This window comes from Trichechus manatus, unplaced genomic scaffold (assembly GCF_000243295.1).
Source record: "Trichechus manatus latirostris isolate Lorelei unplaced genomic scaffold, TriManLat1.0 scaffold00065, whole genome shotgun sequence".
NCBI classification, from domain to species: domain Eukaryota; kingdom Metazoa; phylum Chordata; class Mammalia; order Sirenia; family Trichechidae; genus Trichechus; species Trichechus manatus.
The window spans coordinates 7,044,933-7,067,065 of NW_004444001.1; the positions used below are offsets into that span (position 1 = coordinate 7,044,933).

Consider the following 22,133-nt stretch of genomic DNA (forward strand, 5'->3'; position numbering starts at 1 on the left):
GGCCTGGAATTGGCTTCCCCAGACGGAGTAGCCATTGCTTCGACCTCTGCAACTGCAGAAATCTAAATGATCCTCCCACCTACCTTGCAGGTGAGGGAGAAAGGTGTAAGGAACGTGGGAAGTGACCAGGGAAGGAACCTAGACCAAGGCAGAAAAACATTGTCTGTCCTAGTCGCCATGAGTCAGAATCCACTCAACGGCAATTCACAAAATCCTAGATCGTAAAATCCAAGGTGTCGACACACTCCTTGTTGTTTTTTCTATGAGAATCCAGGTGGAGGATAGACAAATGGCATCTCTCCCTGCACACAGGGTGGCAGGCCTTTCCCACCCAGGAGTGATGGAATGTCGCAGACACAGCCCTCTGCTCCCAGCCTGACTCCTGATTCATTGCACCGTAGACATGAAGTCTTCAGAGGGGCAGTCAGAAGCCTCAGGGAAACAAACTTGGTGCCCTCCCCCCCCCCCAAGACCCCCAAGGAGAAGCTGTCTCCAGGAAAGGAAAGGCAGAGGGAAAAAAAAAAAAAGCCAGGGAGACAAAGTGATTCTTAAATATTTTCCTTCTCTGCAGTCACTCAGGGAGGAGGGGGCGAGGGGCGAGGGAGGCTGGCAGGGGGGACAAAGGGGGTTTAATAGGCTCCGGTGACAGCCCAGTGTCCACATTGGGAAAAGATTAATGACGAAAATTAATCGCCTGACCTTTCTTTCCAGGAGCTGGAGGTGAGGCGGGCCATTAAAGCCTCTTATGTTGTAATTAACGTTGGAGGGGAGAAGAGAGCTGCCTTCAGAATGGATGTGATCATTTAATTAGGCTTAGGCGTAGGTGCCACAACAGGTCCAGAGAAGTCATAATTTAACTATAGCTTTAAATTACACAGGCAGAGTGGGGATGGCAGAGTTTAACGGCAAGGGAGCCTGCCGCAGAGCTCGGGAAAACAAACACCTCGAGAGAGGGAGAGAGTGACACAGACAGACAGACAAAGAAAGAAAGTGGTAGGCGCTGACATTGAGAGAAGTGGGGAAGCGGGAAGGATACAGGCGAAAGCGCAGCGAAGAGGGACAAGAGTAGGAGTCAACAGAGGAAGAGAAAAGTGGGGATCCCGGAGACTTTACGGTGGCGGGGGGCGTGGTGCGCGCGCGTGTCTCTATGTGTGTAGGTGCGCGCGCGCGCGCGCGTTCGGTCTGGGGCGATTGCCTCTGAGCACCCCTAACTCTGGATGCGAGTGGAATTCCACAAATACATCCCAAGTACGTGCATACGTGAGTTTGGAATGCAGAGAAGGCCAAGCATTTCACTGCGCCTCCGCCTTCCCTGGGCGCCCCTCTTGGGCGAGAAGAGATGCCCCCCTTTCCTAACCTGGAGAGCCTAGGGGTTCCTGAGCTCCACGCGGCGTCCGCGTCCTCGGGGACAGGCAAGGCATGGCCGAGCGTCCTCCGGCCTGCGTAGGGGCACGAGGCATGGGGTGCACAGCCGACGGGGACAGCTGTGGGCGAGCGGGGCTCAGCAAGTTCAAGGCCGGGGCAAGGCGCCGCGCGGAGGAGGAATGACCCGCAGTCTCCAGGTCGCCAAGACCGGCTCCTTGCTCAACCTGCCGGATTAGTTACTTCGCAGGAGGTGCGGGGCAGTTGGAAAAACGCGACACGAGCTCTTCCGCGCTGGGGAAGGGAGGAGAGGACGGAAGAGCGACCGGGGAGGGGAGAGGGGTCCGGCGGCCTGGCCACAGCCGGGCTGAATAGGCAGCTGGGTGGACAGAAGCGAGCTGGCGGGGTGGAAACCCTTCGGGGCTTTTGGGGAGCGCCTTTATGGTAGCGCTGCCGCCAGCTTTGTGCAAGGGAGCAGGGGACAGGATTGACTCCCGCGCGGGATGGGCATGTATTGAGGTGGTGAGGTGTGGGGTGGATCCAAGAAAGGTTAAGGGTGGAGCCCCCGCAAGCACTGCCCTCAGACACTGGCCAGCGTTGTTGAGGCTTCCTGGGCCCCCGGGAACTGAGATGACCTCACTGCCCACCCCCACTTCCCTCCGTAATTCAGGCCGATGCCATTGGGGGCTGGAGAGGACGCTGGAAAACCGAGCGCGGAGGGAGAGAAGAAGAGATAGATTTGAAAAGCTACATTTGCCGAGGAAGGGCAGGCCCCGGTTTCCCTTACCCTCTGTAGGCCTCCCCGGGCCCTCAAGGCGAGCTCTGCAGATCCCAAGTGGCCAATCCTTAAGGCCTGGCCAGTGGACTACGCCTCTCCCTCCCACACCCCATCATTGGGTTGGAAGAAGAGAGTTATGAACAAAGGAGAAGACAGATGCCCCCCTACCGCCAACTTCCCATTCACAGACTCCCTACCCAGCCGATTAAGCTACCTTGCCTCCTGCCTCTCCCCCTCAAGAAAACAAAAGCCACCAAATGGTCACAATTTTTCCCCTCAGAGCAGGGCAGTTTCCTTTTTGATTAAACATCCACAAACTCTCCAAATTAGTGAGTCTCCTCAGTTGGAACTTTGTCCCTGGCCTGCTTGTTCATTGATTGTCTGATACATCTCTTTGGTCTCTCTTACCCTCAGAACACTGTCCTAAAGATGCCTCGCTTGTATTGAGGGTTAAGGAGGAACTGTGGCCTGAAAAGAAATGGGGGTGGGATGGGGCAGAGGTGCAGGGCCTGTCAGATGGGGGATAGTGCTCCACTCCTCAGACCAGGGCTACAGGCTGGCCTGGGAAGCCTGGAGTCACGTCCTGATTGTGCCATGGCTGCCTTTGCTGTGTGGCTGCCCAAAGGACCCAGAAGCACAGAGTCAGAACTCTTGAGGCCCTGACCTGAGTCAGATGGGGAGGCTGAGGCTACTTGGCACCTGGATGGCCAGATGGGGAGGGTGGAAAGGTGGAAAGTGGGGGGTGGGATGGAGTGGCAAGGAGTGGGGGATGGGTAGTTGGTGAGTGGGGAGGAGAAGAAGCGGGAGGGAGTGGGGGAACCCAAACCCCTCCTTCAGGCTGCCCTTGATGGTCCTGGGTGGAGATTTGGCAGGGAGAACCCCCACCCCCAAGCCCCCTAGGTGGGAGTACTGCATCACTCATAGGGAGCCCCAGCTCATAGGAGACCTCTCATGGGTGTTCGCTTTTTCCCTTCACAAAATTGTGGACTCCAGGCCATGTCTGAGAGGTACCCTTTCCCAGCCTTTTCCATTTTGTTCAGAATAAAGTCTGAACTGGTAAGAGCCTTCACAGCCCAGTGTGCCCTGGGCTCTCCCTCTCTGCCCCAGACCCATCTCCCTCCTCCCCACCTTACTCTGCTCTGGCCAGTGAAGGCCTTCTTTCTGTCCATTACACAGGCCATGCCCTTTCAATCCTCAGGCCTTTGCACTTGCTGGGAATGCTCTTCCTCCAGATCTGACCTTAGCTTACTCCCTCCCTCACCTCCTTCAGGCATTTAATCAACTGTCACCTCCTCAGAGACCTTCACTTATTGTTTTAGCCAAGGAGACAACTCCCCTTTCCCCATCACCATGAAATCCCCCCTTTTATATCATCTCCATAGCTCTGACCACTACCTGACACTGTCCTGATTATTTATTAGTGTACTAATTTGTTGATTCACCCCCCTAATAAGAAATGAAGCCCCGTGAGGGCCCAGTCTGGGCTGTCTGTTTCGTCTGTTACTTGCAGTACCTAGAATGGTACCTGGCTTATGATGGTGGTGGCAGTGTTTTTAGCTGCCATGGAGTCAACCCCCAACTGATGTCAGCCCCCAACTGATGTGCTCCATAGGGTTTTCACTGGCTGATTTTCAGAAGTAGATCACCAGGTCCTTCTTCCTAGTCCATCTTAGTTTAGAAGCTCCTCTTAAACCTGTTCAGCAACATGCAACCCTCTACTGACAGATGGGTGGGCTGCGCATGAGGTGCATTGGCCAGGAATTAAACTCAGGTCTCCTACCTGGAAGGTGAGAATTCTACCACTGAGCCCTTGCTGCCTCACCTGGCCCATGGTAACCACCCTGTAAACATTTATTGACTAAACGAGTGTCTTACAATTCTGGTTCTACAAGTTCATCCCCCTTCACCAACTGGGCTTGGCACACAGAGAAGGCGCCTCCCCTTCTGGACCCCTTATATCCCGCTTTGACTCTTCCTACTTTCTGTAAAATGTCCTTCTCTGCGGACTAGAGTTGAATATTTCTGGAAGGGTCCCCTACAGGGGCCACCAGATTACCCTGCAGTAAAATAAACAGCCCACTTGGGCTCTCTGACCCAAATGGCCAGGATGAGGGGCTCAGCCAGGAAGCGTTGGGGCACACCTTGCCAGCAAGCATCTATGCCACCATATCCCAAGGCCCTACCAGTGCATTCCTGAAAAACTGGGAGGAAAAGACAACTGGGGGGAGACAGTCTTTCAGAATGGGCTCACGGGTGGTTTGGTTATCCCCTTGAACGGACAGACAGAGGCCCGAGGGGCCCAGCTTGAAGGAATTTGGTGGGGAGGAGCCTGGAGATGGGGGAAGAGAGGAGGGAGTCTGCCTCTCCGTGAGAACAGCCTCGGCCGCTGGCCTGTTTGTTTTTCTGTCTGACTGTTTGTTGGATGGGGGCGGGGGAGATAAGGACATGGAAATAACCTTAAAATAACCTCCACAATTCCCTGGACTGGGTGCTTGGGCCTAGCTTGGGGGTTGTGGGTTTGTTGTGGCACAAGACTGAGGGGGATGGGGTTACGGGCCGATCTTGACCTGTGTGTCTGTCTGTCTGTCTATCTGGAAGCTCTGTGCTCTTGCCCTATCCCCAGCCCTTCCTTGCTCCCCTGTGTACTCTGGGTGAGCTGAAGTTGATTTCAGCCCTCTCAGCTGACACCAGCAGGAATAAATAATCCTGTTACTTGAGTTAGGAGGCAGGGCCCCAAGGAGGCACTGCAACTGCATAAATCCTGAAGACATGGGGCTCAGGTAGGCCCCAGGAGCACCCTGGGAGTTATGACTCATTAATTCAACACTTGCCTCCTCCTCCTTGATTCCTGCCCAGTGGCATCCCACGAAAGAGGCTTAATGCCGGACCCCTGCATTTATGCTCAGGGTGGGCCCTGGGCCTTCCCTGCAGAATGGGATAAAGGCACAGAGATTCCTACATTCACTTTCTCGAGCCCCATCTCCCCACACTTCTCTCCTGGACTCCCCTTCTTTCCGGTGCCTCCATCTCCAAGACCTAGGTCTGCCACTCTACCCCCACCCTACAGGGCATTCACAGCCAACCCATGGGGACTGGTCTCTCCTACCCTACGATTACCCCAGTACTTATCGCTTCCCACCACCATGAGGGAGTGTGAACCGTAGGCTTAGAAATCCCCAGGGAGGCTCAAGATAGTCCATTCCTCCATACTGGGCCTCTCTATGTCATAGGGTCTTAGATGAAAGTGCACAATGAGAAACATTTGTCTTGAAGCCTACCCACTTTAATTGTCCTTCTCTGCCCTGCTCTAGGCCTTGAATTGAACTCCCAGTATGCCACCAGCCTACCTATGGGAGCTTGACCTTGAGCAGATGTCGTTCCCCTCTGCCTATTGCCAGTCACACCACCCAACCAAGTTCTTTAGCGTTAGGGAACGTGAGCTTATCTCTCCAAAAGAGTGTCTGTGTTTGAAAACAGGGGCTTTTTAACCCCAGAGTTTTTGCATTAAGGGGATGTGTGAGAGTGGGAAAAATTTCTGAACAAAGGGACTTTCTAATGGATGCCTCCTTGCTCATTTGGAGGGCCCCCTCCAAACAGCAGGTATCTGCCAACTGGCCCCTCCACTTTCAAAAGGATGCTGGTCTCTGCCATCATCGCTGCAAGCTCAAAATAGTTGATGTTGGAGTTTTTTAATGTTTCTGAACTCAGGGAGACTAGACCCAAAGCTGCCAAATATAAAAGAATTTTCCAATCAAACCTTAAAAGAGCATGTCATTCATTCTGTCAGACATCAAACACGTATTGAGCACCTAAGGCATACAAAGCACTGGACGCCCACATGAAGATGAAGACCAAGATAAGTAAGACAATCAACATTCTAGCAGAGTAGTTGATGGTTTACTGTCTAGGAAATCATTATAGCCATTCAGTGAGATAGAGATAAGGACAAGAAAAGGAATGGGATAGATAGACACAGGGAAGGGATAGGGATAGAGTTAGGGGTGTCACACTTCTGCTCCCCATGACCCTATGGGCAGACGTATCCTCTTTTGCTGGGTAGGTGATACTCACTGCCTTTTTCTGCACTCCAACTGTAACTTCTAGGTTGGGCCTGAAGCTAGACTTGGAAATCACAATTTCAAGGAAGTTGGGTGTTCTGAAGCAAGCTACACAGGGGCTATCATCCATTTGTTTGTTTTCATTCATTCATTCATTCATTCATCCATCCATTCATTCACTCAACAGATATTTCCCAAACATCAGTTCTATGCTTAACAGAAGACTCGTAAGCCATGATGAAGGACATCACTTTTCATTTGGAAAGGTTAAGCCAAGGGTAATGCTAGTCAGAGTACATTCAGTATCCATGAGGGACATAGACGGGCAAGGCTGCAGGAGCTCAGGAGAGGGAGCTTGTATTGGGTTGGGTGGCAGTGGGTAGTCGAGGAAGGCTTCCAAGGGGAGGTGGTCTTTTGGAAGATGGGCAAGACTGGGAGAGACTGAGTGAAGGGAGAAAAACTTTGACATTCGAGAGAAAAGGAGAATAGGGATGGGATATCACATGCTAAATTAAGCAAGTGGAAGTGAGAAAGAATGCTAGGTTTTGTGTGAGGTTGAGTGGACTGGTTTGGCTGGAGCTGAGCTGTTGGAAACCGGGCTGGGAAGGTAGGTGGATGGAGACCTGCCTGGAGACGACCTTGAGGCTGTATTAGTCAGCTATTACCACAATAAGGCTGCCTAGCAAATCACATGAACACTTCATGGTTTACAATAGCAAGCCTTTGTTTTCTCACTGACAGATTTTGGGTTGGGCTCAGGACTGCTCAACATGTCTCCACATTCTCCTTGGATCCACGTGGCAATCATAGGAGCTCAAGAGACCAAGGCAAACAGCAGAAACGTGTTAAAGCCTATGCTGTGGTCATGTCCACTGACACGCCATTGTCCAAAGAAAGTCACATGACCAAGCCCATCATCAGTGTGGTAGAAAATTAGAGTCACATGGGACTCTACTGGGAGTGACAAATGGGGACCAGTAACCCAGTGTACCGTAGCTGCTGTGCAATCACCATTGAAAGTCCCTCGGCAGTTGAGTAGTATGAGCAGTGCCTTATGGTTGCTGAATTTCTCACAGACACCATCTCAGACACCATCTGTTTTCATTTTCTCAACAATCCTGTGAAGGAGGAGTTGGTAGCCCACTTTTCAGATAATAAAAAAGAGACTCAGAGGAGTGGCGTGGCTCAGCCACGTGACACAGCTGGTGAGAGATGGAGCTGAGATTCCAACTGGGATCCTTGGGCTCCAAGTCCAGAGCTCCCTGCTCTCCACCACAGCTGCTTTAGAAAGATGGATCTGGCTGCTGTGTGCAGGATGCGTGAGAGCCGTGAGAGGCTGCAGATCGCTGACAGCTGAGAGACGATGCAGCGGTCCTGGCCCTGTGAGGAGGGCCCAAGCTAGGCTGGTGGCAGAGGGCAGGAAGACAGGGGTCTAAATTTTTTCAGTTTGTTTTTGCTCCCCTCCCCCCAACTTTATGGAGGTATAATTTTCATAGAGTGAAAAATGCACCGGTCTTAAGTGTACAGTTGGATGAGTTTTATCAAAGGTATCTGTTATCGTTGCCCAGATCAAGATAGAGAACGTTTCATAATCCCAGAAAGTCAATCCTCCTTCATGCAGGCAGCCGTTTTTCTGGATCCTTTATCACTATAGCTTAGTTTTGCATGTCTTTGTACTTTATATAAATAGAATTGTACAATATGTGCTCTTTTGGGTCTGGCTTATTTCACTCAGCATAAGGCCTGGGAGATTCATCCATGTTGTTGCATATAGCAGTAGCTAATTTTTATTGTAATGCATATTCCATTGTATGACTCTACCATAATTTAATCCATTTTCCTGTTGGTTGACATTTTGGGTTATTTCCAGTTTTTGTCTATTCCTAACAGTGTTGCTATGAACATTCTAAAACAAGTCTGTTTGTGGATATGTTTTTATTTCTCTTTGGGTATATCCCTAGGAGGAAAATTGCTGGGTCATAAGTTAGGTGAATATTCACCTTTATTAAAAACTGCCAGTTTTCCAAAGTGGTTTTACTATCTTACACACCATCAGCAATGTCAGAGAGTTCCAGCGCCCTCTCCTTGCCAACATTTGGTATGCTCAGTCTTTTTCATTTTAGCCGTTCTAGTAAGTATGAGGAGGTATCTTATTGTTGGAAAGTCCATTTTCAAATCCAGTCCTCCTCTCTGCTGCTCTGTATCTCTGTATCTCAGGGGGCCGCTCCTCTAGGCTGCTTTTACCAGTTCCTATATCAGCTGGTTGCTAGCCAAGTTCAGCCAATAGGAGGCACTTTCAAGAGACTGAAGTGTGGGAGAAAGACAAGAGCCAGGGTATTTCTACCTCCCGGAACTGTCTCCAACCACATTACTTCCATGGCTCCAGCTCCTGGCCCATAAGCCCATCATAGTTGCAGCTTCTGCTGGGAGATCCCCATCCCTGGGTTCCAAAAACACCTTTTGTCTCTCCAGCCTAGGGGTGGTAGTGGCTATCCCTAATTGCTTCACCAACACCTTTTTGGCTTCTCAGCTTTCCATCATCTATTTAACCATTTCCAGCCTCAGGTATCTTGCACTTTCTGTTCCTTTCATCTAGCATGCTCTTCCCCCAGATAATTTGCATAACTCTTCAGGTGTTTGCTTAAGTGTCACCTTCTCAATAATACCTTCCCTGACCATCCAATTTAAAATTAACCACCAAGCACTCAATATCCCCCTTTCCTACTTTAGTTTTCTCCACGGTAATTATCACCTTCTTTCATAGTTTCCTTTAAACGTTTTACTTATTTATACTCTATACTTATTTATACTCTAATTGCCTTTCTTCCTCCACTAGAATGCAAGGTTCACGAGGGTGGGACTTGTCTGTTTTGTTCACTGCTCTATCCCCAGTGACAAGTGACCAGAATAGAGTAGATTCTCAAACATTTGCTAAGTAAATAAATGTGGGCAGAGGATAAAAGCAGGCAGTACCAAGGTTCTGAATTGGAACACTGGAGTTACAACTTCACAGGGTAACTTTAAATTCTGTCTCAGGAGTGCAGTGGGTGATAGAGTCCCAGATGAAAAATGGGGAAGGTGTTTCATCCCTCTGTCCCCATTTCCTTCACCTACCAGGTCACTTCTTGGAAGGAGTGAGCCCAGCAAATTTCAGGACCTCACACATTGACAGCTTTGCTCTGGTCACTACTTAGAGTCCCAAAGGGCTACTCTTGAACTCAGCTGTCAAAAGACACATTTGCACACAAAAGTCCTTCTTAACTAAAGTGGGTCTTCCATTGGGTGTGAATGAGGGTCAGAGGTCAAGATGATGCAAGGCCATATTTTAAAAATGAATCTTCACCCCCTACCTCACAGCATACACACACACACACACACACACACACACATGCACACCAGCTCCAGACTGTAGAGCTGTGAAAGATAAAGCAATAAACCTTCTAAAAGAAAACATAAAAAATAAAGCTTCTAAAAGAATCATGACCCCTACCTCACAGCACACACACACAAATCAACTCTAGATTATAGATCTGAATGTGAAAGATAAAGAAATAAAGCTTCTAAAAGAAAACATAGGAGAATATCTTCATGATTTTGAGGTAAGCAAAGATTTCTTAGACATGACTCAAAAAGCACTTAACCATGAAGGACAAAAATTGATAAATTGACCAATATTAAAATTAAGAACTTCCGTTCATCAAAAGTCATTTTTAAGAGAGTGAAAAGACAAGCCACAGGGTGGGAAAAGATAATTGTAAAATATATATCCAGCAAAGACTCATATCCATAATATATAAAGAACCCCTACAAATCAATAAGAAAAGTGCAGAAGACTTGAATGAACATTTCACAAAAAGAGGATATTCAAATAGCTGATAAACATAAGAAAAGGGATTCTATTTCATTAGTCATAAGGAAAATGCTAGAATTAAAACTACAGTGCGATACCACCATACATCCAGCAGAGAGGTTAAAATAAAAACAGAATATCAAGTGTTGATGAGAATATGGAGCAACTGCAACTCTCACGTACTGCTGGTGAGAGTATATATTAGTTCAACAATTATTGAGAACTGTTTGGAATTATTACCAAAATTGCATATGTGCATACTCCATAACCCAGAAATTCTACTCATAGGTAAATGTTTATAGCAGCGTTACAGTATATGTAATAGCAAAAATCTGGAAAAACTCAACAGTAGAATGCATAAATAAATAGAAATACATTCATACAATGGAATACTACGAAGTAATGAGAAAAATGTGCTATTGCTATGCACAACAATGTAAATGATTTTCACAAACATAATATTGAGTGAAAGAAGCCAGAAACAAAAAGTTTACATACTGCATGGTTCCATTTATATGATGTTCAAAAACAGGCAAAACAGATCTACAGTATTAGAAGCCAGTGTAGTGGTTATTTTGGGGGAGAGTGGGTGGGCCATGACTGACAGGGGGCATGAAGCAATATTCCAAAGTGCTAGTAAATGTTCTGTTTCTTGATCTAGTGCTGTGAGAATTAAGCAGTACACTTATGATTTATGCACACACAAACACACGCCTACATACAGTCTATATATATCAATATTCTTATTGATATAAGGAGTCCGTGGGTGGTACAAACAGTTACTGCATTCAGCTACTAACCAAAAAGTTGGAGGTTCAAGTCCACCCAGAAGCACCTTGGAAGAAAGGCCTGGTGATCTACTTCTGAAACATCAGCCATTGAAAACCCGATGGAGCATAGTTCTACTGTAACACACATGGGATCGCCATGAGTATTTCCATGGTGGCAGTGGTATTGATATATACATTAATAAGAACATTGTTTTAAAAAGTGCTAGACTTATGGGGAAACAGGAGCAATGGAGGCAAGTGGGATGGGGGCTCTAGGGGTGGACTTCTGTACTTGCTCCTCCTGCTAAAGCACCTGCTTCTTTCTCCTATGGCATTGGAGCTGCCCCTCAGGTCCAGGGGCTGAGATGCAGTCCTGCCGGTAAACACAAGGAGGGTAGGGAAAGCACACTGAACGTAGAGTTGGAAGCCCTGGAATACAGCTCCAGCTCCGCCACTTTCCCTTAGCTCACATTACCTCTCTGAGCCTCAGTGAAATAAAGGGGATGCTGCACTGGCTGGTTGTGGGAGGTGGGTCACTGCAACAGCACAGGTAGATGAGCTGAGCCAACTGGGGAGGGCTGCTCAAACTGGAGTCTACAGGGGAGTTACAGCAGTGAGCATTCACTCATTTGAAAGTGTGCAAACAGCAGAAAACAAGAGACACCATTTAAACCAGGAGGTGAGCATGTGCCCCCAAGTGAGCTGGGGTGGAGGACATCATCTGACGTCCATCTGTCCTTCCCTATCACTCAGCAAGCCTCTCAGCCTGAACATCTCGCTGCATTGACAGGGATTCTCATGTTTAAAAAAGACATCTTTTTCAATAAAAGAGGCCCCTAAACAGAAGCCAGCTGCTTTGTCCAGCCTGAGCGGCAGACACAGCAATCTATTCCAGGGTGGACAGGACACTGATGGTGGAAGAACCAGAGGAGACCACTCGCCAGCCGCCAACACCTTGCCTGCCGAGGGACGTCGAAGGGTAATTTTCACTCTTTCACCTTTCAAAGTGACTTTATATCCCAGACTCCATAAAATATGACTCCTTGCATTCCAACTGGAGAGCAGCAAAGTGGTCTCCGGAAGAGCCTTGGAGTAGGTGACATTTGTCTTCCACATGGTCATGCCATCAATGATGGTGTTAATGATATGATGACAGATGTGGCATACGAGACACCATGCCAGGTATGCTGTCCAGTTTAATCTTCACAATGACCCTATGAGATGGTTACTGTCATCATCCCCATTTTACAGTAAGGGAGCGATGTACAAAAAGGTTATGCAACTTCCCCAGAGTCATGGAGCTGCTAAGCAGCAGAGCAGGGATTTGAACTGGGACTGGCTGACTCCCAAGCCCACGGGCTAAACATCCAGCTCAACTGTTTCCTGTGAGTTGGCACTATTCTCACTGAAAGGTTTCTGCAGGGTGACTTAGGAGGTCAGGGTCCCAACCTGCTTGTGGTCTTAGAGTTTAAGATGAACGCACCTAAGTCAACAGGGAAACATAAATGAAGGCTGAGGGAGATGGAAGAGGTCAAGCAGCATCTGTGTGTGTGTGCGTTTCTGTGTACGTGCATGCATGTGCGTGTACTTGCATGTATGTGCACAAGTGTGTGCATGTGTGTGCCTCTGCTCACGTGTGTGTGCAAGTGCAGGGGTGGGGCATGCGCGCACGTATGCATACGTGTGTGCCACGGGCAGAGAGGAGGAGTTTGCCAGTTATGAGAAGGGAATGGATGCGCAGCCTCCTCACATGGGCTGCGCACAGTAACTATTTGTAGAATTGAATCGGAATGCTGAAGAGGGGGCTCTGTAAATGTGAGGCGTTATTATTACTATCATCTCCAAATCGCAGGCCTTCAGAAAGGACAGGTGGGTGGAGAGTGGGTGACAGGATTGATGAGCCTCCTTTCACCTCCGGACCGCATTGCACTGATTCCCTTATGTGGCCCCTCTGGGTGACTTTCCTCCTGAGCCGGCTGAAGTGGGGATCTTGCAACTGTGAGGATGGCAGTGACAGCAGCAGTAGTAGCTAGCACGCAAGCAGCCCTCAGTATGGGCTAGCCTGTGCTAAGTGCTCGGCATGCCGTCTCTCCCTTACTTCTCACGAAGCATCCAGTGAGGTGCCTACCATTACTATACCCAGTCTGCAGAGGAGAAGAATGAGGCTCAGAGGGGATGGCCAAGAGAACGTGTACATCAGCTAGAGGACCTGGGCTGCACCTTTTCCACCACGTGTACCCCGAGTCTCCTGCACAATGCTAGCTCGTAACAGGTTAACAGGTGGTCACGGCAATGCCGCAGGCTGGTTCTAGAGCCAGTCAGCCCTGAGTTTGAATCCTGATCTAGGCATTTCATTTCCCTATACCTTGGTTTCCTCGCTGGCAAAATGGGGGTGAATAATTGCTACATCAGAGGATTGCTGGGATAAGAGAATGCATGTAAAATGCCTAGCCCGTAGCGAGCACTCAGAGAGGTTAGCTATTAGTGTAAGTGTGCTGGGTTTTTACATGAATCTAAAAGTCATTCCCTTCACAAAGTAATGAAATTAGATTCAGAGAATTGACACAGTTTAGACATTATCTAGTCCAGCCCTCTCGTGTAACAGGTAAGGAAAATGAGGCCCAGCTCGCCCTAGACCGCAGAGCTCATAAGTGGCAGGACCTGGATTCAAACACAGGTTTTCTGCTCCTGGTCAGGGCCATTACACCTCCCCCCACTGCTGTTAATGGGGGCTTTCACTGCTCTTATACAGCTGGCCCGGAGGTGCAGAGAGGCACAGGAGAGACAGGGAGGGTGCCACCCCAAAGCCACAGAAGGGGGTGGCAGTAAAGCCTGGGGGAGGGCCATTGCCACATCCTCCCATGGTAGATACCATCCCAGAGCATGGGCCATCTTGAGCGGACGCAAGCTAGCCCAGGGGGTTACGGGAGATGCAAACTAGCCCAGGGGGTTATGGGAGATGCAAACTAGCCCAGGGGGTTATGGGAGGTGGTGTGTGGTTCCTTAAGGTCTAGCGGCTGAGCCCCTTAACCCTCCTAGCCTTGTGGGGAAACATTTTTTTTTCCTCTTCCTGCCCACCCCATCCCTGCTCCAGTGAAAGTCAGCCTTACGGCCTTCAAAAGTTTGAGAGCTGCTTACCAGGACACAGAGTGAGGTCTTCAGCCCTGGGCTGGCCTCTCCCTCCTCCCCTGCCCGTGCCCACCACTTTCTAAGGCCTCTGCCCTCATCCTCAGCCCCAATCTGACTGCCACATAAACCAGGAGCCCACACAACACCCATGTCAACGTGCCTCCTCCCCGGAGGTCGAAGGCCTTAAAACTTAATAGTTTCTCAAACGCTGTAACGCTAGAGGGGGCTTTTATGGACTCGACAGGGATAATATTATAAAGGGAAGTTAGCCAACTAAAGTTGGCTGCTCACAGTGGGGCACTAGCTCTCAGACCCTCACAAACACTTCAGGGGGTTCTGAGGGGCCCCTTCCACTGTGAGGGCCACTAGCTCCCCACTCCAAGGTCTGGGACCAGCCTGGCCCCTCTGTATACTGACAAGGTTGTTACTGAACAGTTCACTGCAAGCAGGGGCCTAGTGGGAGGTTGGGACCTTGCTGGCCCTGGCTTGATTGAAGTAAGACGGGTGGGGAGGGGGCGTCCAGGGGGCATATCTTGGTGACTAATGAGCAGGCAATTGAAAGCTCCATCGTGTCAATGGGGAGCAGATGGGAAAGGAGGGGAATTCCTGTGGCCTGGCCCCAGAGGTGTGGGCGGCTGGAAGGGAGAAAGTGGGAGGGATGGGTGGAGGGGAGCAGTGTGGGGTCAGCAGGTGGCGGCGGGGGGTAGGGAGAGGCCCGGCTGGGCTGTCACTGCCCGTTGATCAAGGCTTCTGGGGCCCCGGTCCAGGGGCATTGGCCCAGCAGGAATAGATAGGACCAGTGCTTCTGGGTCCCTCTCACCCTCAGCTTTTTCTTCTTCTCCTCTTTCAAGACCCATATTTTTCTGCTGCTTCCCTTCTTCCTCTTTCTTTCCCTCTTGGTATCTCCTTGTCTGTCCTTGTCCTGATCTCCTCCCTCTCCCTCTCTCTCTCTCTCTCTCTCTCTCTCTCTCTCTCTCTCGCTATCTGCCTTCCCCTTATTCCTCAAGTTGGGCGTGTCCTGGACAACCAGGAATAGGGATTCCTCAGTAGGTGTGGGCAGTACCCCAACAATAAATACAGTACTAAGTAGCACCAAATAAAATACGCTGGCGGATTTGCCAACAGACAAATACACTTTCCCCAGACAGACATGGGTACACGTGCTCACATTTAACCCAGACACACATGTGTACATACACACCCACACCTCAGACACACGTATATACACACATTCACCCCAGACGCACATGTGCACACATAAGGCACTCTTAGCCCAGACACACACACACACACACCTGACACTCACACTTAGCCAGACACACGTGCACACGCACACAGGCGCACTCACACATATTTTCTTCATTACCTCCTCTAATGCCGTCTTTCTTCCATCTTGAGTTCAGTGTTGTTTTTTGTCTGTTTTCGACCCTCCCCCTCCACTTCCCCTCAATTTATTCCAGCTGTGAAAACCTTTTTCCCATCTCCTCTGTCACCCTGGCAGATAGGTGAGTGGCAGGCAGAGGAGTCCACTCCACAGCCACCGTCAGTAATGGATGCCAGATGTCAAGCTGGCCCCCAGCCCAGCCCCGGCAGGGCTCCTGCGCCCAGCTCCTGCATCTGGGTGTGAAAGGAGAGCTGCGCTCAGGCCTGGGTCTCAGTGGGATCAGGAGCCCGAGCTCAGGGGTTGGACATGGGTGGGGAGAGCTGGGCCCAGGGGCTGCAGGGGGAGGAGGCTGGGGAGCTAGAGGAATTCAGATGTGGTTGTCCTCGGGGGAGGGCTGAGGGCTACCCCACAGCAAGACTGGGACGCTAGGCTGGGGCGAGAGAAGCCAGGACAGCACAGAGCCGAGAACCTATGAGCTGGGCCTTCCCTCGTCCCCTTGTGGGCCATTTTATTTCCTGAGGAGAAAAGGTTTGCTACTGCTGGTATTTATAAATATCTGCATTTGGCAAAATACAAAAAGCCAAAATAACACTCCAGAATACAAGTGTATTCTGCTACTGATCGTAATGAAACCAGCTAACATTTATGGAGGATTTGAGTAGCTCAGGATGAATTCACCCATTTAAGATTCACAACAATCCTGTGAGGTAGGGACTATAATTGTTCCCATTTTACAGATGCATCAAAAGAGGCCCACAGCATCTAATTGACCCAGCCAAGACTGGAACCAGTCTGACTTCAGAGACCGTATTAGGCTCTCAGAGAAGTCTTTAAAATCTTAAAAATGTCAGGCTGTTCGATGACAGGTTCTAGAAGGAACCTGGCCCAAACCCTTTCTTTTCTAAAGGAGGAGGCAAAGTCCAGAGAGGAGGAGTGACTTGCCCTAGACCACACTGTGAGGTGGACCCAGAGCAGGGCTTGATCCGGAGCTCCTGAGTCCCCATTCAGAGCCCTTCCTACAATACCACAGTTCTGACTTCAGTCCACACGAGTGGCTTTTGTAGGTGTCAGAGGGAAATGAGGCTCATGGATTGGCAGGCAGGGAGGAGGAATCCTGTTGTTCAGAACCCAGTGTGTGTGGAAAGTAGATCAAGGTAGGGCAGCTGGCAAACAGTGCTGCCTGCATCTCCACTGCATGCCAGGCACTGACGTCACAGAGGGACCCAGAGAGGGACTCTGCCTTCCAGGAACAAATGTCAGATGGTGATAAAACAAAAACAAAAATAAAACCTATTGCCGTTGAGTCAATTCCGACTGATAGCGACCCTATAGAACAAAGTAGAACTGCCCCATAGGGTTTCCAAGGAGCAGCTGGTGGATTTGAACTACTGACCCTTTGGTTAGCAGCCGTAGCTCTTAACCACTACGCCACCAGGGTTTCCAGATGGTGATACATGCTATGAAAAAAGTAAATAAATAAAAGCAGGGTAAGGGGGATCGTGATCGTGGCACATGGGGGGCAGTGGCATACTGTTTTAGGTATAAGTGGCAAGGTGATATTTGAGCAGATCCTTGAAGGAGGCAAAGGAGGGAGCCTTGTGGATATGTGAGGAAGAACGTCCCAGGCAGAGGGAACAGCAAATGCAAAGGTCCTGAGTGTGCTCAGCCTGCTAACGGATCTAGAGTACAGAGAGCAGGGAGAGAGTAATAGGAGACATGTTGGAGAAAGGGCACAGACCTTGTAGGGCCCCGTGGCTACTGTAAGGGCCTGGCTTTTACTCTGAGGGCTGTAGGGAACCATTAGGAGGGTCCAGCCAGAGGAGCGACAGAGTGACATGGTCTGCCTTAGTTTCTGAAGGACCCTGTGTGGGGAGTACGCTTTAGGGGCAAGGCAAGAAGCAGGGAGATCAGGGAGGAGGCTGCTGCACTCATCCAGGTGACAGAAGATGACAGTGGGGACCAGGGTGGCTGCAGTGGAGACGGTGAGAAGTGGTTGGATCTGAATGCATTTTGAAAGTAGAGCCAACAGGATCTCCTGGAAGTTGGGTATAGGAGGTAAGAGAAAAGAGAAGCATCAGATATGACTCCAGATTGGCCTGAGCAGCTGGAAGGATGGAGTTGCCTTTTCTGAGATGGGAAGCCTGCAGAGGGAGCAAGTTTAGGGGGGCAGATCAGGCGTGTGCTTTTTTTCACCCCCAAACAAAAAGCTCACATATTTTTACTGAACCAACCTGTTAATGCAGAAGCATAAAAACAAAGGAACAAACCAGAATTTTCCAATATGTTCGATTGTTTAAACAGTGGTGAAATTTTCAGCTTGATACGGCAAGATGCTAGTGAACTTGATAGAGCATAAATACTGTGCCGTCACATGGGTGACTCCTTATCAGTTCAGCTTGCTTCTTCTCCAGTGTATCTTGTTGGAGTTGTACTTGATCTTATTACCAGTTTTCATTCGAAGCCATTAGGGAATGGGGCGATTCTGCTTTTGTTTCTTGGCCAGGAATCTCTTGATCCTGAAAGTCTTGTGAGAAGACATGGCAAGGATAGATGTTGGCTGCATACACCACCAGGCATTTCCTTTTGAGCCCAGTGAATACGAGGGAAGGGGGCTGTTATATTGGAGACTGAGGCAACAGGAAAAAATCATTACTTAAATTTTTAAATAAATAAGTTTATTTAAAATTAAATAAACATCTTTATTTAAAATTTGTGTTCATCATAGATCTTTTTGCATAATTTTTATTTTTAAAAAAACATTGCACTAAAATATTACTTGCCTTAATTACTGAGGGCTTTGGCACCCCCTTAAATGTTGCACCCTAGTCCCGGCCCTGCCTGTTGCAGGCATCCACACGGAATGCGGGGGTTGGTTGACCTCTCTATTCCCAGCAGCTCTCTGTCTGCTGTGAGCCAGTGGTCTCTCGAGTGGGATCCGGGATCTGTGGCAGGAATGCGGGCTGAAGAGTGACCACACGCAGCAGGGAGGTCCTGCATGGGGAACGAGGCGAGGGGTAGCAAGGAGAAGTGTCGGTTCAGCTGTGTGGCTGGTTGACCTAGAGGCAGCCAGGAGGGGGTGAGTCCATCAGCTTGCTGCCCGCCCCCCATGATGGATGGCATCTGTCTTCTGCTTTATTAAACTCACGCCCTGGATTTGCAAACGGCTTAATAAGCATTTGGAAAGGATCGGGGGAGGGAGGCTGGGATTTCAGGGGGTTACCAAGACCCAGACAGGAAAAGGCTTGTGCCCCAAGTGGGTCCCAGGAGGGAGTCAGGTGTCCGGGTGGGCAACTGGGGGGAGTATTTGGTTTCACAGAAGGCACTTGGGGCCCCAGAGGAGGGGGGACCACAGGTCTTTGCTGTCACCCCTCCCCCACCACTGTTGTTGCCACACTCTGGGAATTCACAGCACCTAGGAGGGTGGTCCAGGCAGGGGGTATAGGGAGCAAGGAAGGAGAGAACTGAACTTGGGGAGAAGAGTGATCCCTGTCATTTAGGCGTTCCTGGCTTAGAAGACAGAGGGATGGACAGAAAACAAGCGCGCCCCATTCCCCCACCACCACCAGCCCTAGTACTCCCTCCCACTTCCGCACATCTACAAACTTCATGGCATGTGCCATTGGTCTGGAAACTTTGATACATCACCTTGCGTTGGCACTGACTATGGGTACTAGGTGCCCCTTCTCCCCTAAATGAGGATGCAATCTTCCAGGGGAAAAGAGGGGTACACTGAAGCCATCTTTTCTCTGTGCAGACATCTTGGGCCCCACTTACTCAGTGGGATGCTGGAGCAACTCATACCAGCTTGCCAGAGCAGACTGCAGGCATCTCTTCCCAACCCCGCATCTAGTGATGTCACATGGGTAGCTGGAAGTCAGCCATGGTGGGAGTATTTACACCATGGAAATTGGCAGACACTACTAAGCAGGGCTCTCGCTCCCCCTACCCCAGTCGGTGATGAACGTGTACTAGCACACTGCTGCCTCATCTACTCTTCTGCCAGCAGGAACTACAAGCCCCTTTGGGTATATGAAAAGCAGCTTTTCCTCCTGAAAAGGCTGAGGAGCACCTTCTGGAGGATGGAGACTGGGACTGTGTGTCTCTTGTTAGTAAGGGCAGTACCCAGTGAGAGAGACAGTGGTGGCTAAACCTCAAACTATCTAATTTCAAATATGGCTCCATCAATAGCATTGTGATTCACAATGTTCTTCAGTTAGTTCTTGGAGATTAAACTGAAATAATATTTAATAGGTGCTTTGTAACAGGGCCTGCAAACAGTTAAGTAACCAGGTTTTAACCTTTACTCTGAATCTCTAAATCCATTACCATCAAATCAGTTCTGACTCATGATGACCCCATGTGTTACACAGTAGAACTGCACAATAGGGTTTTCTTGGCTATAATCTTTATCGAAGCAGATTGCCAGGAATTTCTTCCATGGTGCCTATGGGTGGGTTCAGCCTTTAGGTTAGTAGCTAAGCACAAGCCATTTCCGTCACCCAGGGACTTCTCTGGGTCTCTGGTGATACTAAATACCTTATTCTAAACTGAGTCTTAGAACCCCCTTGAGAGTAATACTGTGTTATTCCCATTTTGTAGCTGGGGAAATTGAGATTATTTACCTGAAGTCACACAATGGCAGAGCTGGGATTTAAACCCAGGACTGTCTGGGTCTACCAACCCAGCTCTTTTACTACTATGCCATTGGACCTCTCCCACATGGGGATGAGGGTGGGGTTAGGGAAGTGGAAGTGACCTTTGGTTTTCTTCCTCTTTCCATCTTAACACCAGCAGCTGTGATGGATACTCTTTCTACATAGCCCCAAGAAGTTTCCTCAGAGCCCCAACCCCGAGGACATCACCTCTATACCTGTTCATTTCCAGAGGCTGGGAACGACCTTATCCAGGAAATTCACATTTCCCACTGGCATTTTCTTTCCACCCTTATCCAACTTACTACCTTTGTCTCTGGGCTGGTTTCCCAGTCTGTCTTTCCCTCTCTGTCTGTCATGCATCCCACCACCACCCGCCCATGCTCAATCTCTATCCCCAGACCTCCCAAGCCATGAAAATACCTGCTCCAGAGCTGCCTGACTTCATAAGGGGGCCAGGCCAGGCAGCAGAGCCAGCGCCAAAGGTCAAGGACCACCGGCCTTCTTGCAACTTTCCTTCTAAGTCTCCTTTCTTCTCTATGCTTCTTGCCAATTTCACCTTTTCTTCTTCCACTTTTCACCCTTATTTGTCCCTTTGCTGTCTCAATCTTTATGTCTTTCTGTTCCCCCCGTCTCTCTTTCTGCCTTTGTCTCTCTCTGGGTCAGTTTGTTGGATGGCAAGTGTGTATGTGTGCGTTTCTCTGTCTCTGTTTTCTTTGTGTGTGTATGTGTGTCTGTCTTTCTGTGTGTCTCTCTCCCTGTCTCTCCTTCCCTCACCCCAACACCTGAAGTGTACGTGTTTCTGTCAGTATCTCTGTGTGTGCCTCTTGCCCAGTTTCTCCTTCTCCAACCCCACTGTCCTGAAGTGTGTGTGTGTGTGTGTGTGTGTGTGTGTGTGTGTGTGTGTTTGTGTGTGGGGCGGCTCCCTGTGTCTCAGGACCTAACTCTGCCTCCATGCCTTTTCTGCTCTCTGTGTGTCTGTCTGCCGCTAACTCTGTGTGTCTGTCTTTAGGGCTGTCTCTTGAGGTCTCTCTCCGGCAGCATTCATCAGGGTTGCACTTTGGAGGCTCCCGTAGGAGACCCCCACTCACCCCTCCCAAAGTTCACTGCCTTGTCAAACTGAGCTAATCTCCTGCGAGAGGAAAAAGCCTCATTCAAACCGGGGAGGGGGGAGGGGGAGGGGGAAGGGAAGGTCTCCTTGGCTGCAGCCTGAAAACACCCCGGCCCATAATACCCCTTTTGTTCTAGGCTGGTGGGAGGGGGTGGGTGGTGGAATGAAAGAGGGGGGATATTAAAGGAGCAGGTGAAAGACATGTGTCTTCAGCAGCCATAGATAAGCGCTTACCCCCTTCTAATCTGACTGAGGCCTATTATCTTCCCGCCACAGTCATTACTATTAATATTAAACACCCCCCAATCCAGCTTGAAAACAACCTGAAGGGGCTGATTCTCAACCCCAGCCAGTTCCAGGGGGGAGACCCTACCCTGACACCTCCTCCTACAGCACTTGACCACCTCCCAGTCTCCCCAGACCCCAAGTCCCTTTGAACTTTCCTATGACCTTCAGCCCCCAAGGGACCCCCTTCTCCTCCCCCTCCCCCAGCCTCACCCAGCAGCCTATCTGACCACCAACCCTTTCTCTCTCTAGTGGACCTCCATTTCAGCTTTATTTCTGGGAATTTCTCTGTACCCCTGCCCTCTTCTCTCCACACCTCAGTATAGCCTGGGATGGAAGGCAGAAACACACAGAGGTTTCTTCTCCAGCTCTGACATCTGACAGAATTGTATTTGCAATTGTATTTCATTTGCGGGGGCTGGGTGACCGTGGCAAGTTCCACAACCCTGAGCCTCAGCTTCTTATCTCGAAAATGGGGGCAAATTATAGTACCTATGACAGAGGGTTGTTTGAAGGATTACATAAAAGAATGAATGAAAAAATTCATAGTAAGTGCCTGATAAGGAGCCCTGGTGGCACAGTGGTTAAGGACTCGGCTGCTAACTGAAAGATCGGTGGTTTGAACCTCCCAGCAGCTCTGCAGAGAAAAGACCTGATAATCTGCTCCCATGAAGATTTCAGCCTAGGAAACCCTATGGAGCAGTTCCACCCTGTACAGAGTTCTACTCTTTATAGGGTTGCCATGAGTTGGAAT

General features: G+C 49.6%; 1 pseudogene; it reads right to left on the minus strand.

The window, feature by feature from the left end:
• Positions 1 to 17,717: 17,717 nt before the first annotated feature.
• On the minus strand, positions 17,718 to 17,957 carry LOC105756433 (60S ribosomal protein L39 pseudogene; annotated as a pseudogene).
• Positions 17,958 to 22,133: the final 4,176 nt, after the last annotated feature.